Consider the following 17089-nt stretch of genomic DNA (forward strand, 5'->3'; position numbering starts at 1 on the left):
CGCATTTTTCAACAACATATCTTTGAGAGCAAACATTTTCACTGTATACAGCTACAAAAACCAAATTTAGAAATAGGCTAAATACTGAAGATGATCTACGCTTACAGGTAACAGCCATAACTCCAAATATTGAACTACTTTGTGAACAAAATCGAGCTAGTCGGACCACTAATAAATAAATAAGTACACTGTACTTTTACTGATATAACATTTGCAAGCAAAAATTTTTGAACAAGTAAGTAGAAGTAAAATATTTTCTTTAGATAGTGATATTTTTAATAAATTTATATTCTAAAAGCTAGTGACCGATTGTTTCTATTTTTAGTGTATTTTTTTATTAATGCTCGAAATGTTTTTTTTTTTTTCTGATGTGATACTCCGCAGGTCTAAACGTTTGGGAATCCCTGTCCTAAGATGTAAATATATATATATATATAAAGCTTCTGGTACAAGCAATAACATATACAGCATACAAAATTATTACGAAAGTTTTGTTTTTACAAATATTTCAAAAAGTATAGTTTGATTTAGATGAAATTTGTACATATTAACTGTCATATTATCATACAAAAGTTGTGCATTTCTCATCATATTCCACTAACAAATAAGAAAGTTATAAGAGCTTCCTAAAATGTTATGAATTCCACAGTGCCAAATTATTAAGCAAGTCTCTGACAAATGAGTCTAGATAACAAAAATATATCTCTGGTATAGGAAAATATCTGTATATCACATATAAAAATAAGAGAAAAAGAGCTTCTGGTATCCTCACCGTTACGCTAAATATACTCGCTCTTTCAGCCTTGGGGCATTATAATGTGAAGGTCAATCCCACTGTTCGTTGATAAAATAGTAGCCCAAGAGTTGGCGGTGGGTGGTGATGACTAGCTGCCTTCCCTGTAGCCTTACACTGCTAAATTATGGACGGATATCGTAAATAGCCCTCGAGTATCGAAATTCTAAAAACAAACAAACTAAAGACCAAAATGTTTGTGGTATAGACAAAAACATATGTATGCAGCCTTTTGTATAAACAATTATATATATATATTATAACCATAAATGTTTAAGCCATAAACATACATATATATATATATATATATACACAGACACACACATTATAGTCTCTGGTATACAGAAGTTTATTCATATTACCCTCTAGTGGTATAGGGAAGAACACAGATACATATATATATATATACTAGCCACTGATGAATGTGTGTGTGTTTTAACATTCATCCCCCAGCATATGTTAACTGCAATTCGCCCGACAGTATACATGGTTTGTATCAAATACAACAGCCCTGAAACAGGACACACTTTTAAGTTCATATGAATTTTTCGTTTAATAAGTTAAATGGGTCAGTAATTACCTTCTACAAAGCGTAATATTGAATTATCATCTAATGAAGTGATTACAGATTAAATAACAAAAGATGAAAGAGGCACGTTATCTTGTATTGTCTTTTTATACGATAAACAGTTTTCGTTCGTTCATATGAATTTTCGTTTAATAAGTTAAATGGGTCAGTTATTACCTTCTACAATGCATAATATTGAATTATCATCTGATAAAGTGATTACAGATTAAATAACAAAAGATGAAAGAGGCACGTTACCTTGTATTGTCTTTTTATACGATTAACTGTTTTCGTTCGTCAACAGCTAGTACTGAATAGCAAAGAGTCATACCTGAGTAATAACAAACGGTCATTTTAATTTAAGTAATAACAAAGTCACCTTCTAATATTAGTAATACCAAATTTTTGTGTCTTAATATTAGTAACAACAAATTGTCGTGTCTTAATATAAGTAATAACAAACTGTCATCTCCCAATGTTAAGGTCTGTGAATAGTAAGCTTACCAAGAATTCTGTTTATTTTTCTTGGAAGTTAAGGTTTGTGAAAAAGTGTATGTAGTAGTTATGTTGATTTAATCAGCTACTGGTGATCATTCTGTTTGTGAAATATAGATATGATTTTGTTTTGCTTTTTTATTTCTGTCGCTGCGAGTGCTCGACATTGAATCATACGATTGTGCTGCTTTACATTACAGCTCACGTACTACCACGTGGTAACATGTACATCTTTCGCGCCTTCACTCACATCCTCAATGGAAATTTCCCTGCTTATCAGTAGCAACCAATGAGAAACTCGGTCGTTACTCCACTAGCGATCCCAGGCAGCAAAATGGGAACTATTGTTAAACACAAAGTGAATGAAAATCTTGAAGTTGAAGAACGTGCCGGTGAGAAAGACTTACCAAGTTTACATGAGTAGACACTCTGAAGACACGTTTTGTTTTGCTCGTTGTTGACAAGTTATATTTAACAATTGACAAAATCGGAGACTTCAGTCATTTCTGTTTTTTTTTTTTTTCATTTTTATGTGTACAGTTACTTTGTTTTAGTAAATATAACTGTCTTTCAAAATTTTATCACGTGCTTTATATTGATCGCTGGGCATCAGTCGTTTCGCTCCTGTACAAGTCATAATACTGAACTCGATTTTCAGCACTTTAGGGACCTGGCATGGCCGAGCGCGTAAGGCGTGCGACTCGTAATCCGAGGGTCGCGGGTTTGCGCCTGCGTCGCGCTAAACATGCTCGCCTTCCCAGCCGTGGGGGCGTTATAAGTGACGGTTAATCCCACTATTCGTTGGTAAAAGAGTAGCCCAAGAGTTGGCGGTGGGTGGTGATGACAAGCTGCCTTCCCTCTAGTCTTACACTGCTAAATTAGGGACGGCTAGCACAGATAGCCCTCGAGTAGCTTTGTGCGAAATTCCAAAACAAACAAACTTCAGCATTTTCAGCACTTATTCTCAAAAGAACTAAGAAGTGTTGATACCAGTTTGTTCCATTATTAATTGTATAAGAACTAAGAAGTGTTGATACCAGTTTGTTCCATTATTAATTGTATAAGAACTGAGAAGTATTTATACCAGTTTGTTTCATTATTAGCTATATAAGAACTGAGAAGTATTTATACAAGTTTGTTTCATTATTAACTGTATAAGAACTGAGAAGTATTTATACAAGTTTGTTTCATTATTAGCTGTATAAGAACTAAGAAGTATTTATACAAGTTTGTTTCATTATTAGCTGTATAAGAACTAAGAAGTATTTATACAAGTTTGTTTCATTATTAGCTGTATAAGAACTAAGAAGTATTTATACAAGTTTGTTTCATTATTAGCTGTATAAGAACTAAGAAGTATTTATACAAGTTTGTTTCATTATTAGCTGTATAAGAACTAAGAAGTATTTATACAAGTTTGTTTCATTATTAGCTGTATAAGAACTAAGAAGTATTTATACAAGTTTGTTTCATTATTAGCTGTATAAGAACTAAGAAGTATTTATACAAGTTTGTTTCATTATTAGCTGTATAAGAACTAAGAAGTATTTATACAAGTTTGTTTCATTATTAGCTGTATAAGAACTAAGAAGTATTTATACAAGTTTGTTTCATTATTAGCTGTATAAGAACTAAGAAGTATTTATACAAGTTTGTTTCATTATTAGCTGTAAAGAACTAAGTGTTTATACTAGTTTGTTTCAATGTTAACAGTATGAAAACAAGAAGTGTTTATACCAGTTTGTTTCATTATTAGCAGTATAAAACTAAAAGTGTTTATACCAGTTTGTTTCATTATTAGCAGTATGAAAACAAGAAGTGTTTATACCAGTTTGTTTCATTATTAGCAGTATAAAAACAAAAAAGTGTTTATACCAGTTTGTTTCATTATTAGCAGTATGAAAACAAGAAGTGTTTATACCAGTTTGTTTCATTATTAGCAGTATCATCGACTTCGGAAATTAGTTATTTTTGAAGAGTAACATTAAACAGGTGAGTGACTTTAAGTATTTTGTTTTAACATGTTTTTATATTTTAAATCATAAGTAAACGATTCTCTCTTATCTAATTATTAAAACGTCAGTACTAAATAATTTAACATTTTTTCTTTAAAATAAGACGTTTAATAACCATTATTCCACCTTAGAATATTTTAAGTGTCTTGAAATCGATAAATTAGAATATGACTGAAACATCCATGCACCATAGTTAATTTTAAAATGTTTCTTGATGTAATAATTTTTAAATACTTAACCAGGGGGCTGCTTTTTTAAAAATAAAAACGTTTAAATAATATCTTCTCATTTATAAAAATAAAGTAAAAAATAGTAACTGTGATCTATTTCAATACGTAAATTTTGTATCAGTTTTGATTTTTGGAAGTTTTGGAACGTTACTTTGTTACAGTTTAGAATGTACTTGTTTTTTTTTTTGTTGTTTTGTTGGAATTGTACGTTAGACCATATATCTAGAGTTTGTGTTATACCTGAGATAATGTAGCTAGAGTTACATTGTGATTCTTTCCACAAGATATACCTTATTTTCCCTGTCTATACAGCTTGCTCTTTCAAATGCTTACTTTTATTGATTTATATAAATGTTTCAGATCGCACTGGTATCTATAGCGTAGATTAGATCATGAACAACTATTTAATAATTAGCACCCTTTATGGTTGTTTATTTCACAGTGACCGAGTTTTGTTTTCCTATTTATTTATTTGTCTTATGAGCAAGGAATAGATATCCTAAGGAAACTGTCATAGTATATGCAATTTCAAACTGTGACTTACAATTTTAAATTGTTTATAGTCCGAAACATACCAAAATATTCTTAAATACTGTTTTTACGTGACCATCCTCGAATAAAAAATAATTATTTTGATTTGTATATAATACGTGTTTTTTTTATTGATACATTTTTCACCTCTTCTGATTCGTTAGTCGGCCTGACATAGCCAGATGGTTAAGGCACTCGACTCGTAATCTGAGGGTCGCGAGTTCAAATCCCGGTCGACACCAAACATGCTCGCCCTTTCAGCTGCGGATACGTTATAATGTTACCGTCAATCCCACTATTCATTGTTAAAAGAGTAGCCCAAGAGATGGCGGTGGGTGGTGATGACTAGTTGCTTTCCCTCTAGCCTTACACTGCTAAATTAGTAACGGCTAGCACAGATAGCCCTCGCGTAGCTTTGCGCAAAATTCAAAACAAACAAACAAATGAACAGTTCTTTAGTATCAATAGAGTGTGATGCCTAGGTTCTCGTGCATATCAGATCATATCATTATCGCTGTAAGTATAATAGTATCACGTGCTTCTAATTCTACAATAAATTTGTTTTTCTTCCATTCCACTTATCACATTGGTTTTCTTAGAAATTATTTCGGAAGTTGCTCCACACGTATTCCAATTTCCGGTTTTTAAGTACTTGTGTTCTGAAGATTTAATCCCTGTAAGATAGCTTACTCCTCTTTATTGCGTCTCTACAGAGAAAGTTTCCAACAGGGATATTACTAAGTTCGCCCGATAGAATGTTTATACCCAGACGTAAGTCTACTTTAGCAGATGCAATACCTCTTTGATAAAGAATAAAAATGTGGACAGACATCGCAGGGAATTAGGTAACTGTGTCATGACGCACGTGAGATACATGTAACGACCTGCAGATAGCTAAATTCTAAATCTACAAGTAATTATATTTATTTGCTATTAAGCATACAAAACTACACAGTGGCCAAGCGGATATCGCACCTCGGTTTTCTACGTTATAATCTACCAGACATACCGAAGAGTCACTTGGGGAAAGACAACAGTTAGAACTAATGCATTTATAGACATTTAAAGGTACATTAGAATGTATTTTTGTAAACTAAATTAAAATGTGTGTTTTCTTATAGCAAAATCACATCGGGCGATCTGCTGAGCCCACCGACGGCAATCGAACCCCTGATTTTAGCGTTGTAAATTCGGAGACATACCGCTGTACTTGCGTAGAGCCTAAATTAAAAGAATAGCAATTAAAGAAATTGCACTCCCTCATCCCTTTCCGGGATTTTGAAAACTCAGAAAATCCTTCTAAGATCCATAATCATTCATCACTTCTTGTAGTGTGATGATGATTCTCAGCCATAATGTACTGATGAAATTTGATACAAATTCGATCACACTTCACAAAGTTATTAACCCCAAGTTGCAAAAATACCCTATCTTCCAATTATTAAAAAAAACCCAACAACTTCGAAGTTATCCAGAATCTTGATCTGGATTTTTATGTGATCAAATTTAAGAGGGACTGTCCCAAACTGATTTGTCAGCTTGTTTTATCTTTCTATTAGTTTTAGAGAAATACAGATACACACACACGGACCCGATTGTAATACCTTCGCCCCAGAAAGAGAAGGGTCAAGGATAACGATCTATAATTATGATATTAATAACATTATTCCTTACTTAATATCGTTAGGATATAATATTTCTAACTATCTTTCTCTAATAATTTTAATCAAAAGCATTTTTCCAAAGCTCTTTAAAATCACTTACTAATGAAAATCATGCGAATTAAACGAGTTTTGTCATAGACAAGAAACTATTAAACTCTGTAGTTAATGGCCTTAAGACACTGAGTACCAAGGGAAAAATCGATAGATTAATCTTGGCCAGCAGTCCTTGGCATTTGACCAGAAATAACTATACAGTCTGACTCTACTAAAATAAACTGGATTAAACTTTTTTACGCGTACTTTATATTGCCCTTGACGACTTTCATGTTTGGTTTTGTTCATAGCTTCTGTAGTCAAATTTATACTTTCGTCATTGACAGTACTGCTTAAAAATTAATAAACTATCACAGATTTAAATCGTGTATTTTTATAACTTAATTAATATTTCTGTTTATAGGTTAGATTGCACATTTTAGCAGCATCTATTTCTATATATTAAAAGATTTATAGCATGTTCCACAAGAATAGTGAACATGTAACACACTGTTAACACGATGTATTATTAAATATTACTAGGTTATAGTATTTTTTACAAGATTACTTAACACAGCACATTGTTAACACCGTGTATTATTAGATATGAATAAGGTTTATACTTTGACAAGAATAATTGACGCATAATACACTTTTAACATCATGTATTATTTGATACTAATAAGGCTTACAGTATGTTGCACACAATTACTTAACATACAGTACACTGTTTACGCAATGAATTGTTAAATATTAATAAGAGTGATGTCCATTCTTGACTTTCAACTCTAAGTGTGAGGATGGTTTATTCTACTATAAAATAAACATTTTTATTTTGTATCTCTCTTATATTTGTATCTGAATAATGTATGTATAATCCCCTCTGGGACAGAAGTAAGTCTTTAGACTTACAACGCTAAAATAAGAGGTTCGATTCCACTCGGTGGACACAGCAGATAGCACGATGTAGCTTTGCTATAGGAAAACACATACACACTCCTGTATTGTAAAAGACCAATTTATAACAAAGTAAAAAAAAAAATCTGTTATTGACATAGACGGACTGTCATAGTTTTTATAATTATTATCGCACTGTACTCTGTTGAAGTACGTGAATACCTTAAAGCAGTTATATAAAGTAACCATTATAAATGCAACTTCTCGAAATGTGCATAGATAAATATTTACAGAAAATCGGACTTTATCACTAGAAGGCGCTAATAAATACCTGAATGATTCGCTGTTAGTTTCGCTCACAGTATTATTGTTGAGTTCAAACAATTTGTGTTGCTTCGAGCAGTTGGTCGATGTTTAGTTCTATCTTGAACTCTTCTCGTGTACTTGTTTGTTTTGTTTATTGTTTCCACCGTCAGACGGTTTACCTCGAGCATAAAGTTAACTATTTGGCTTAAAACGCTTTCCTAGACCTTCCTCAGCGTTATCCGTCGGTCTGTCTGATTTCACATGTGTGTACAGTAAATTGTTAACTAGCTGAGTCAGTTTCCACGTGAAAGAAAAGTTCAATGCCACACGTGGCATGAGAACCTTTGTGACGTGAATATCGTTCGTGTGCTGTAGCTCAAAACAGTAAAAAGGATGTCTTACGTCTTCACTATGAAACCTGAATTCTTTACTAGTATTCTGTATGTTTTGTTTTAAGTGTCTCAGTTTCTAAAGCTTCTAGTTGTACCATCAACACCTAAAGAAACATCTTATCTCTTAGTAAAATTGTTAAACGACATCTTATACAAATTAAAAATGAGTTCCCTCCTTTATAAACCTTCAAACTCAACCTCTTAGTATGTTACAAACCAATCTAACCACTATCAACACTAAATATCAGTTTTCTCCAAGTCTTCATCAAGGATCAGATTAACTACAAAAATTCGCTAGCCTCGTCATTACGTTTAAATTCAGATTTATCTTTATCGACCCTAAACGTAGCTTTTCATTTATGAGTTACCTTTACCGTTATCAAAAGTAAGTCACATGTATCCAGTGATATGTTAGAAGTTAGCATTGCTCTTATACGGCCCGGCATGGCCAAGCGTGTTAAGGCGTGCGACTCGTAATCTGAAGGTCGCGCCAAACATGCTCGCCATTTCAGCTGTGGGGCGTTATAATGTGACGGTCAATCCCACTATTTGTTGGTAAAAGAGTAGCCCAAGAGTTGGCGGTGGGTGGTGATGACTAGCTGCCTTCCCTCTAGTCTTACACTGCTAAATTAGGGACGGCTAGCACAGATAGCCCTCTAATAGCTTTGTGCGAAATTCAAAAACAAAACAAACAAACAAAGCTCTTACACTTTCAAATATCGGCGCTTGAACTAATACATTAAGAATTGGATTCACCCTTATAAACACTAACTACCACCCCTTTATTGTTAAAATAAAGTATCAACCTCTCTAGTTATTCTCAAAATTCTAAACATAATCATAACACAGCATAAAAAAGTTGTTCAAAATTAGAAATACGTTTGCGGTTTTACCAATCATTTCACATACAAATATTGTTCACTAATGTTTAATTACAAGAATATGACACTGAGGTATAATATCACGAGAGTATACAAAAGTCGTTTGTATTTTATGAATTCATTCCAAGTTAGATCTCTGATTTGATATCGTTAGTTTGTACTTCGCAGGTTTCTTTCTTACCTCACCACCTTTGGTCTTTCCTACGAAGTACTTGTTTATTTTCCATACATTTATAAGACTTCTGTTTCATCATAAAATAACCAGGTTATTTGCGCCATTTAACTGACGTAACATACAATATGAACATACAACTTTCATATTTTCATGATGTTACAAAACACGTCGATTCTAATAAGATTAGTATTACAGGTCGCGCCATCTACTAAATGATATGCATATTTGACAACATTACGCAATCTGTACAATTGCGTGAAGCTCCCGCTGATTTAGGGACAGATCAGAACTATTATGTTAACTGATTAGAAATACTTAGCAATACATCAGGACTGTTATGGTAACTAATTACTCAGTAATAGATCAGGACTATTATGTTAACTGATCAGACTCACAATTGGATAGGTTTGTGTCATTATATTGATCAATCAGACCCTAATAGATAGGATGGGACTATTATATTAACTGATCAGACTCAATAATGAATTAGGTTGTGACATTTATATTAACTAATCAGACTAACTAATGGATAGACTGGACAGGTATCACTAGGTGTCTAGAAGATTTCTAGAACGGACCCATATGTATCTTCAGAAATTTTTGACGTTTCAATTTGTCGATCATGATTTTCAATTTTTATTTTTCAAGACGCCAACTAGGAATTACGGGCACGGTCAAATAGAATCTGGGAACGTGCCTATTTCTACCCATGCCTCTGCTTCGACACCTCACTATGAAAGGAAATAAAAATTTGATCATTATCAATTTAAAAAACCGACTTCTCTATATCTGGTGATATAGAGGTATATACAGCAGTAACGCATTTACCAGAGATAAACTAGTCTTCAGTGAATCATTAAAAATAGTGTTCAGTTTACAAGTGTTTGAATCTCATCAATTACAAATATATAATTACTGCAATTTTAAAAACGCAGTGACAGAAGATGTCATTTACGTAAGATACAGCTGTGGCTGACCACAGTGACTGTGTCAATACTAATTGGTGCGACAAAGCCAGTACGACCTATTAGCGTACGTTAAACATCTTGGAAGTATACCGCTTATAATTGCCATGCAGAGTAGGGTAGCAAATACCAAAGGGTGTTAATTTAGTGTTATCTATTAGGTTAAATGTTAGTTTTAGTTACGTCACACATTTTTCGTGATTTTTTGGATATTTTTATGTTTTGATAAATATTACACAATGTATATCAGTGGTGTATCTTGGCCGACGGCTGTGAATTATTGCATTATTATTGGCATTAGTTACGTATATTTATAATAATATATAATTCTGCATAAGTAATATTTCTGATAAAACATAGATACCTCTTATGATATTAAGTAACGCCTCCATCAGTATAGTTGTACGTAATTTCTCTGATGATATATATACACATATTTAATATCACCAATACTATGTTAGCATTCTTAAGTACTAACGACAATACAAATGAAACCTATTAAATAATTATTTCTTATAATAATTACGTTTATCTTCATGTAATATTTTTTGTAGTAAATACAATACATTATTATGTTCTTGTTTTTTTACAGTTTCAATTTTTATTAAAATGTAGAAAATTTGTGACTTTATTCAAGAAATGGCTCCCAAAATGAAAAATCAGAAATCGTCAGTGTAGAAAAGGGGTGAAAATATCACAACACCTGATGACCAGTCGGTAAGAAAGTCAGATAAAAAGAACGAACCAGAACGTGGGGAATGGGTAGGAAAACTGGGCTTTATTTTCAGCTGCATAAGCTACGCTGTCAGTCTTGGCAACGTATGGCGATTTCCATACTTGTGTTATGAAAATGGTGGAGGTATGTGTCTTGTGGTTTAATCCAACATAATATACATGAAACCTTTACCTTACTAAATGTTAAATCGATGGTTCTGATGGATTACATGTTGTTGTTTGTTATTTAGGGGCATTTTTGTTTCCCTATCTCATCTGTTTAGTCTTGTGTGCTGTTCCTCTATTCTTCCTGGAAGTGGCCATTGGTCAGTACCTCAGCGTTGGTGGTATCGGGGTCTGGAATTTGATTCCTATCTTTAAAGGTAGCTATTGTTGTTTACTTCTAGTGCCTTAGTATTTTTCACCTTTTCCGGATATATATAACTCATACTTGTGTCTCAAATATGTCAACAGTTCTTACATTATGTAATCTATACTTTCAGTAGGAATTGGCTTTGCTTCAATGACCATCGTTTGTCTCTATAATATCCACCACGTGGTGACAATAGCTTGGACTTTATTCTACTTCGTGTTCTCAATGACGACACAACTGCCTAGGGAATCGTGCGGTAATTATGTTAAATGTATTTCTCTGATTCTAGTCAACTGTTTTAATTACTCATTTGTTTAGGATTAACTGTTATAAGCATACAGACACTGGGGGACACTGAATTAAATTAAGAACAATTTAATTTGATAGTATTTTACATGTGGCCGAGAGTGGCCTTGTGGTTAATGTGCCCTTAGTACTTTACATATGGCCGAGAGTGGCTTTGTGGTTAATGTGCCCTTAGTACTTTACATATGGCCGAGAGTGGCCTTGTTGTTAATTTGCCTAACTGTTAAACCGGAGACTTTTGAGTCACGCAAAGTTATCATAAATCGCATTATACGCTTTTGTACCGTGTGTGTGTTATAAGAGTGACAGTCAGATCCCACTTTTAGAACAAGAATGATGTGTCGAGAATTGTCAGTAGATGATACTACTACTACTTTTCCTCGATTCTGTTATTTAAAAAAAGCCTTTTTATTACTTTGGGTGCAGTACTGAAGCAAAATACACAACATTTCGATTTAATAGCACAGTATACTATAATAATGAACATTTCTACTTGATAGAACCGGTTATTACATAATTACTAATTATGCATTACACTATACTACAGCAATGTTTTGATAACTTTGAACACAATAATTAGGTTTCTAAGCAAAGCCAATCCTGAATACTTTTCTCATATCTTCAGTTTTTCCTGACCTTTCTCCACGTGAGGTGAACAACTGCTTTTGTTTATATATATCAGGTAAGTGATTTTAATCTGTTGAAAAGACAGAAGGTAGTCGTTGTACAGAGCCCATCACATATTCTTTTACCAACGAATATATATAAATGTTATTGTTATTACATTCATATATACATGTTATTGTCATTATATTCAGATTTAAATGTTATTGTTATTATATCAATATACTAGTGTTATTATTATTACATTCATATACGATATAAACACTAGTAAATATTAATGTTAGATGTTACAGGTTGTTGGACAGAACCAATGGCATATTCTTTTACCAACGAATAGTGGGATTAACCGTACATTTTAATGCCCCTGACGCTGAAGACAAACACTAACAACCAGGCTGGGCAACAAATAAAACTTCCCATCTAATGAAGCTATAGTTTACGTCTTCAGTGAAAACAGTGTCATTGTTAATCAGTAACTGTCAAGAGACTTTTTTTTCGTTTATTTGCTATCAAGCTTTAATACTAGTTAATAATTCTTTAATCAAAACGTAACGAAACTAAATTAGTGTTAAATTTAAAGAAGTTAACTCTTTGTAATCAGTATTAATTTATTGTATTAATGTTATTAGGTCTGGGTGACAGCAGGAACGCAAGTGTTTTTCACCTTTGGTATTGGTTTCGGTTCCGTCGTAACTCTTGGAAGCTACAACAAGTTTAGCCACAACTTCTTCCGGTAACAAAAAAAACAAAATAATTTTTTTTTTTTTATTTGATTATTTAACAATGATTCGCACAAAAATGTTCAATATAATAATTTTCTGTACTCTGTATTCGTTATTCTTTCAATAGATATTATTGTACACTTTGAACACATTCATTATTGTTTCTACATCTTTATTTCTAGAGACGGAAATATTCTATGTATTGTTAACCCTGCTACTAGCATATTTGCTGGTACTGTGATATTTTCCGTCCTCGGTCACATGACCTACTTGAAAGGCGACGGGACTGAAGTTGCTGACGTTGTGAAGTCCGGTGAGATAATTCAGTCTTCTTGTGCTTCAATTGTTTATATAAACACTAAAAGTTCTGTTTCTGTACCAAATCAACGTATAACAGAATATTTCAGAACAAACTTTATTAATATTTTCTTGAATCTTGGTTCTAAAACATTTAAAATGAAACGTTTATTGGTAAGTTACAGTGTATCAACATCTTAATATAAACTAAGTATTATCAGACACTGACCTGCTGTGTTTTTTACAGAGTACAAACACGGTCTTTGTTCAAATATAATCTAACATGGTGTATTTTCTTCAGGTCCAGGGTTTGCTTTCCTTGTTTATCCAGAAGTTGTTCTACAGTTGCCACCTCCCCCTTTATGGTCAATTGTGTTCTTCCTCATTCTGTTAATTCAGATAATATGTTGACGTGTGTTATTTGATAGCCAGGTGAGCATATAATACGTTGATGTGTGTTATTTGATAGCCAGGTGAGCATATAGTATGTTGATGTGTGTTATTTGATAGCCAGGTGAGCATATAATATGTTGATGTGTGTTAATTGATAGCCAGGTGAACATATAATATGTTGATGTGTGTTAATTGATAGCCAGGTGAGCATATAATATGTTGACGTGTGTTATTTGATAGCCAGGTGAGCATATAATACGTTGATGTGTGTTATTTGATAGCCAGGTGAGCATATAGTATGTTGATGTGTGTTATTTGACAGCCGGGTGAGCATATAATATGTTGATGTGTGTTATTTGACAGCCAGGTACATATTTTATATTCTCATTTTCATTTAATGACATAAATATTCTTTTAAAATGGGAAAATTTTCAGAGCTCAAAATACTTTTGTAGACTATATTTTTTTAATTTACGCGTTTGTGTTATTGTTTGTCTGGAGGGAGTTTTCACGTTTTAACTGTTTCAACAATTGAATATTTAATAAGTCTGTGACGTTTGCACTTAATTACTGAGTTAATGAGTTTATTAGTTTGAGAAACACTATGAGAAAAAGATTAACAAGTAACTGACAGTTTAGTGTTATTATAAATTAGACCTGTCTTTGGTATATATAAGGTTAGTACATGAAATCTGTGGAACTAGTAATGGGAGAAATAATACAGTCCATTGTTATTAAATGTGTTGACCTTCATTGTTTTACCAAACGAAACCTGCGCAGTGGCAGAGGCTTATGAAACAATACTGTTAACAGTGTCAGAAGCTAAGGAAAATTCTGATCTAAGAATCGTATGTGCATGATCATGTGACGTGCAGTTAGTGGTTAATTTCTTGTTTAGTTAACCTCAAAATGTGTGGTGTTAACCATTCTCAACAAAATACAACCTTCTGATATGTCATTATTGTCAGAGATTCTATTTCCACTTTCGCCTTATTATCTGTTAGGACACAAGCCACGTGTCGCATGGCAACATGATTGTTGACACGCGTGCATGTTTTTTCGCAGTAAATGACTATTCGGGACTCTTGCATGCTTTCTGCACGTCGTAGTAGTGCTATTCTTGCATGCTGCCTATCCTGGCAACCAGCTACTTTGTTGCTGTCTGCTCCTTTTCTCCGATACCTGTTACATACATCAGTAATAATATTTTTATAATATTTTACATTTGCGTAACCTGTTACTCATGGCAATAACCAACTAACTAGTTAACAGATGCTGTCGTTTTTTGTAATGTACTACATTTGTTTGTCATAAATCACTAATGCATTATATGGTTGATACCTGCTACGTATGTTTGCTACATAAATGTAGTTCTAGCTTCAAATTGTTGTATCCATCAACCGTTACTTGATACATGTGTTTATATGCTACAAGTGTTCCATGTGTCACCTGAGCTTACATTATTATGTTCTATTTTATATATAACAAATCAAAGAATGGGTGCGTAACCACATATTGTTTAACTGTTTATGGCTGGTTAAGTATTTTAATATGTAAGAAATTTCAACAGGGCCCGGCATGGCCAAGCGTGTTAAGGCGTTTGACTTGTAATACGAGGGTCGCGGGTTCGCATCCCCGTCGCGCCAAACATGCTTGCCCTATCAGTCGTGGGGGTGTTATAATATGACGGTCAATCCCAATTTTTGTTGGTAAAAGAGTAGCCAAAGAGTTGGTGGTGGATGGTGATGATTAGCTGCCTTCCCTCTTGTCTTTCACTACTAAATTAGAAACGGCTAGCACAGATGACCCTCGAGTAACTTTAGGCGAAATTCAAAAACAAACAAACAAGTAATTTCAAAGTACCATTTTTCAGTGATTCATAGAGATAAACTTCTATATAAAAAAACTTAATACTTTAAACGTACTCTTACGCAAGATGAAGTGTTAGGTTATCAAACTAGATAATAACACGTGTGTTTGAAACTTTATTACATAAAACATTAATTCATTAAATATATGGTATACAATTTATATAGATCTGTCTAACTATGTTATTATGTTACTTTGATCTTATGTTATGACAACATGTGTACTGATATTTTTCTGTTTTTGTTTTTCATAGTTCTACACCGTGGAAGCTCTGATAACAGGAATTGTAGACGAATGGGCATTTGCATTGAGACCACGAAGGAAATTATTTACTATAGGTCACTGAGGTATGTTCCATAATGTTAAAAATCAATAAACGAGTAAAACGAAAAACCACAGTTGTTACAGTGTGGTTGTTATAGAAAGAAGTTGGTAATAACAATTGTAACAGCAGGGTTGTTATAATGAGAAGTTAACATAAGTTTCAGGGACAACAAGGGATATATTGGTCCATCTCAGGTGTCCCACCCTCTAAGCCAAACTAATACTATTAAAAGCAATTAGTCATCACTTGTCATTCATATATGTATCAAGTTTCTTTTAAACTCACTCAAATTTACTAACATATCTTCATATGCACTGGAAAATAAAGTTGTCATTTTTTATATTTCCTAAATCTATATTTGTGTCACCAAGTTCTATACTTCTCACTATTAAGTTTGAAAAATGTTGATGCATCAACATTATAAATCCTTTTACAATCTTAAACATTTGAATCAGATCGCCTCTAACTCTTGAGAGAGAAACTTTTAAGGATCTTAATCTCTCCTCAAATGACAACCCCTCCATCCCAGGCACCATTTTAGTTACCCTCTTCTGAATCATTTCCAACAATTTCATTGCTTTCCTAGGGTAAGAAGCCCAAGACTGAACACAATACTCCAAATGCAGTCTAACCAGTGACCTACACAATGAAATTATAACATATTTATACTTGTATTCAATATTTTTGTAGATACAAATTAAAATACTATTTGCCCTACCAATATTAGCAACAGCACACTGCTTGGATTGCTTAAGAGACTGAGCAGCCATTACAACAAGATCATTTTCTTTCATGACATTGTTAAAATTATTTCCATCCAAATTATTCTTATAATTCAAATTATTATCACCCACATATAATATTTTGCATTTATCATAATTAAAACCCATCTGCCATTTATTCACCCAACTCATTATATGAGCTAAATATTTTTATAAAGTAGCAGCCAGCAACACCCAAGACCTCAGTGTCACCTACAAACATAAGTAATTTATTGACTTTCTTTATCAATGTTATTAACGTAAGTCAAAAAGAGTAAAGGTCCTAAGACTGATCCCTGAGGTACATCTCTTGCAACATTAATTTAGTTTAACTGAACTTCATTTACACCAACCCTCTGCTTTTGAATTCAGCCACAGTTCTATACAGTTACTTAACTTATCCTAAGCTCCTGCAGAGATAAGTTTCTTTACAAACCTTTAATGTGGCACTTTGTTTGTTTAAAATTAAGCACAAAGCTACACAATGGGCTATCTGTGCTCTGCCCACCACAGGCATTGAAACCCAATTTATAGTGGTGTGAGACAAGAGACACGCTGCTTTGCCTCTGTGGGGAATGGCACTTTGTAAAATGATTTTTGAAAATCCATATATATCACACCTACACCCTTACCCTTATCTACATGTGCAGTAACATTTTTAAAACATGCAAAAAGATTTGTAGGGCAGTATTTTTCCTTAGTAAAACTATGTTGCTATCAATAAAATTCTAAACTTGTTAAATGACTATGCAAAGTATCT

The 17089-nt window shown here is 33.1% G+C and overlaps 1 protein-coding gene and 2 long non-coding RNA genes across 3 annotated transcripts in view; 2 read left to right on the plus strand and 1 right to left on the minus strand.

Moving 5' to 3' along the window:
• The window catches only part of LOC143242211 (uncharacterized), a 558288-nt gene that overhangs the window by 94736 nt on the left and 446463 nt on the right, over nt 1-17089 (plus strand). The window lies entirely within an intron of this gene.
• Nucleotides 853-7657, minus strand: LOC143243411 (uncharacterized). The gene is made up of 3 exons (XR_013024485.1): nt 7558-7657; nt 1620-1692; nt 853-959 (listed from the first exon to the last, which is right to left on the minus strand). It is a non-coding gene; the product is annotated as an uncharacterized LOC143243411 (long non-coding RNA).
• Nucleotides 12545-15591, plus strand: LOC143243314 (uncharacterized). The gene is made up of 4 exons (XR_013024248.1): nt 12545-12695; nt 12867-12997; nt 13283-13413; nt 15497-15591. It is a non-coding gene; the product is annotated as an uncharacterized LOC143243314 (long non-coding RNA).

This window comes from Tachypleus tridentatus, unplaced genomic scaffold, assembly GCF_004210375.1.
Source record: "Tachypleus tridentatus isolate NWPU-2018 unplaced genomic scaffold, ASM421037v1 Hic_cluster_2, whole genome shotgun sequence".
NCBI lineage: Eukaryota > Metazoa > Arthropoda > Merostomata > Xiphosura > Limulidae > Tachypleus > Tachypleus tridentatus.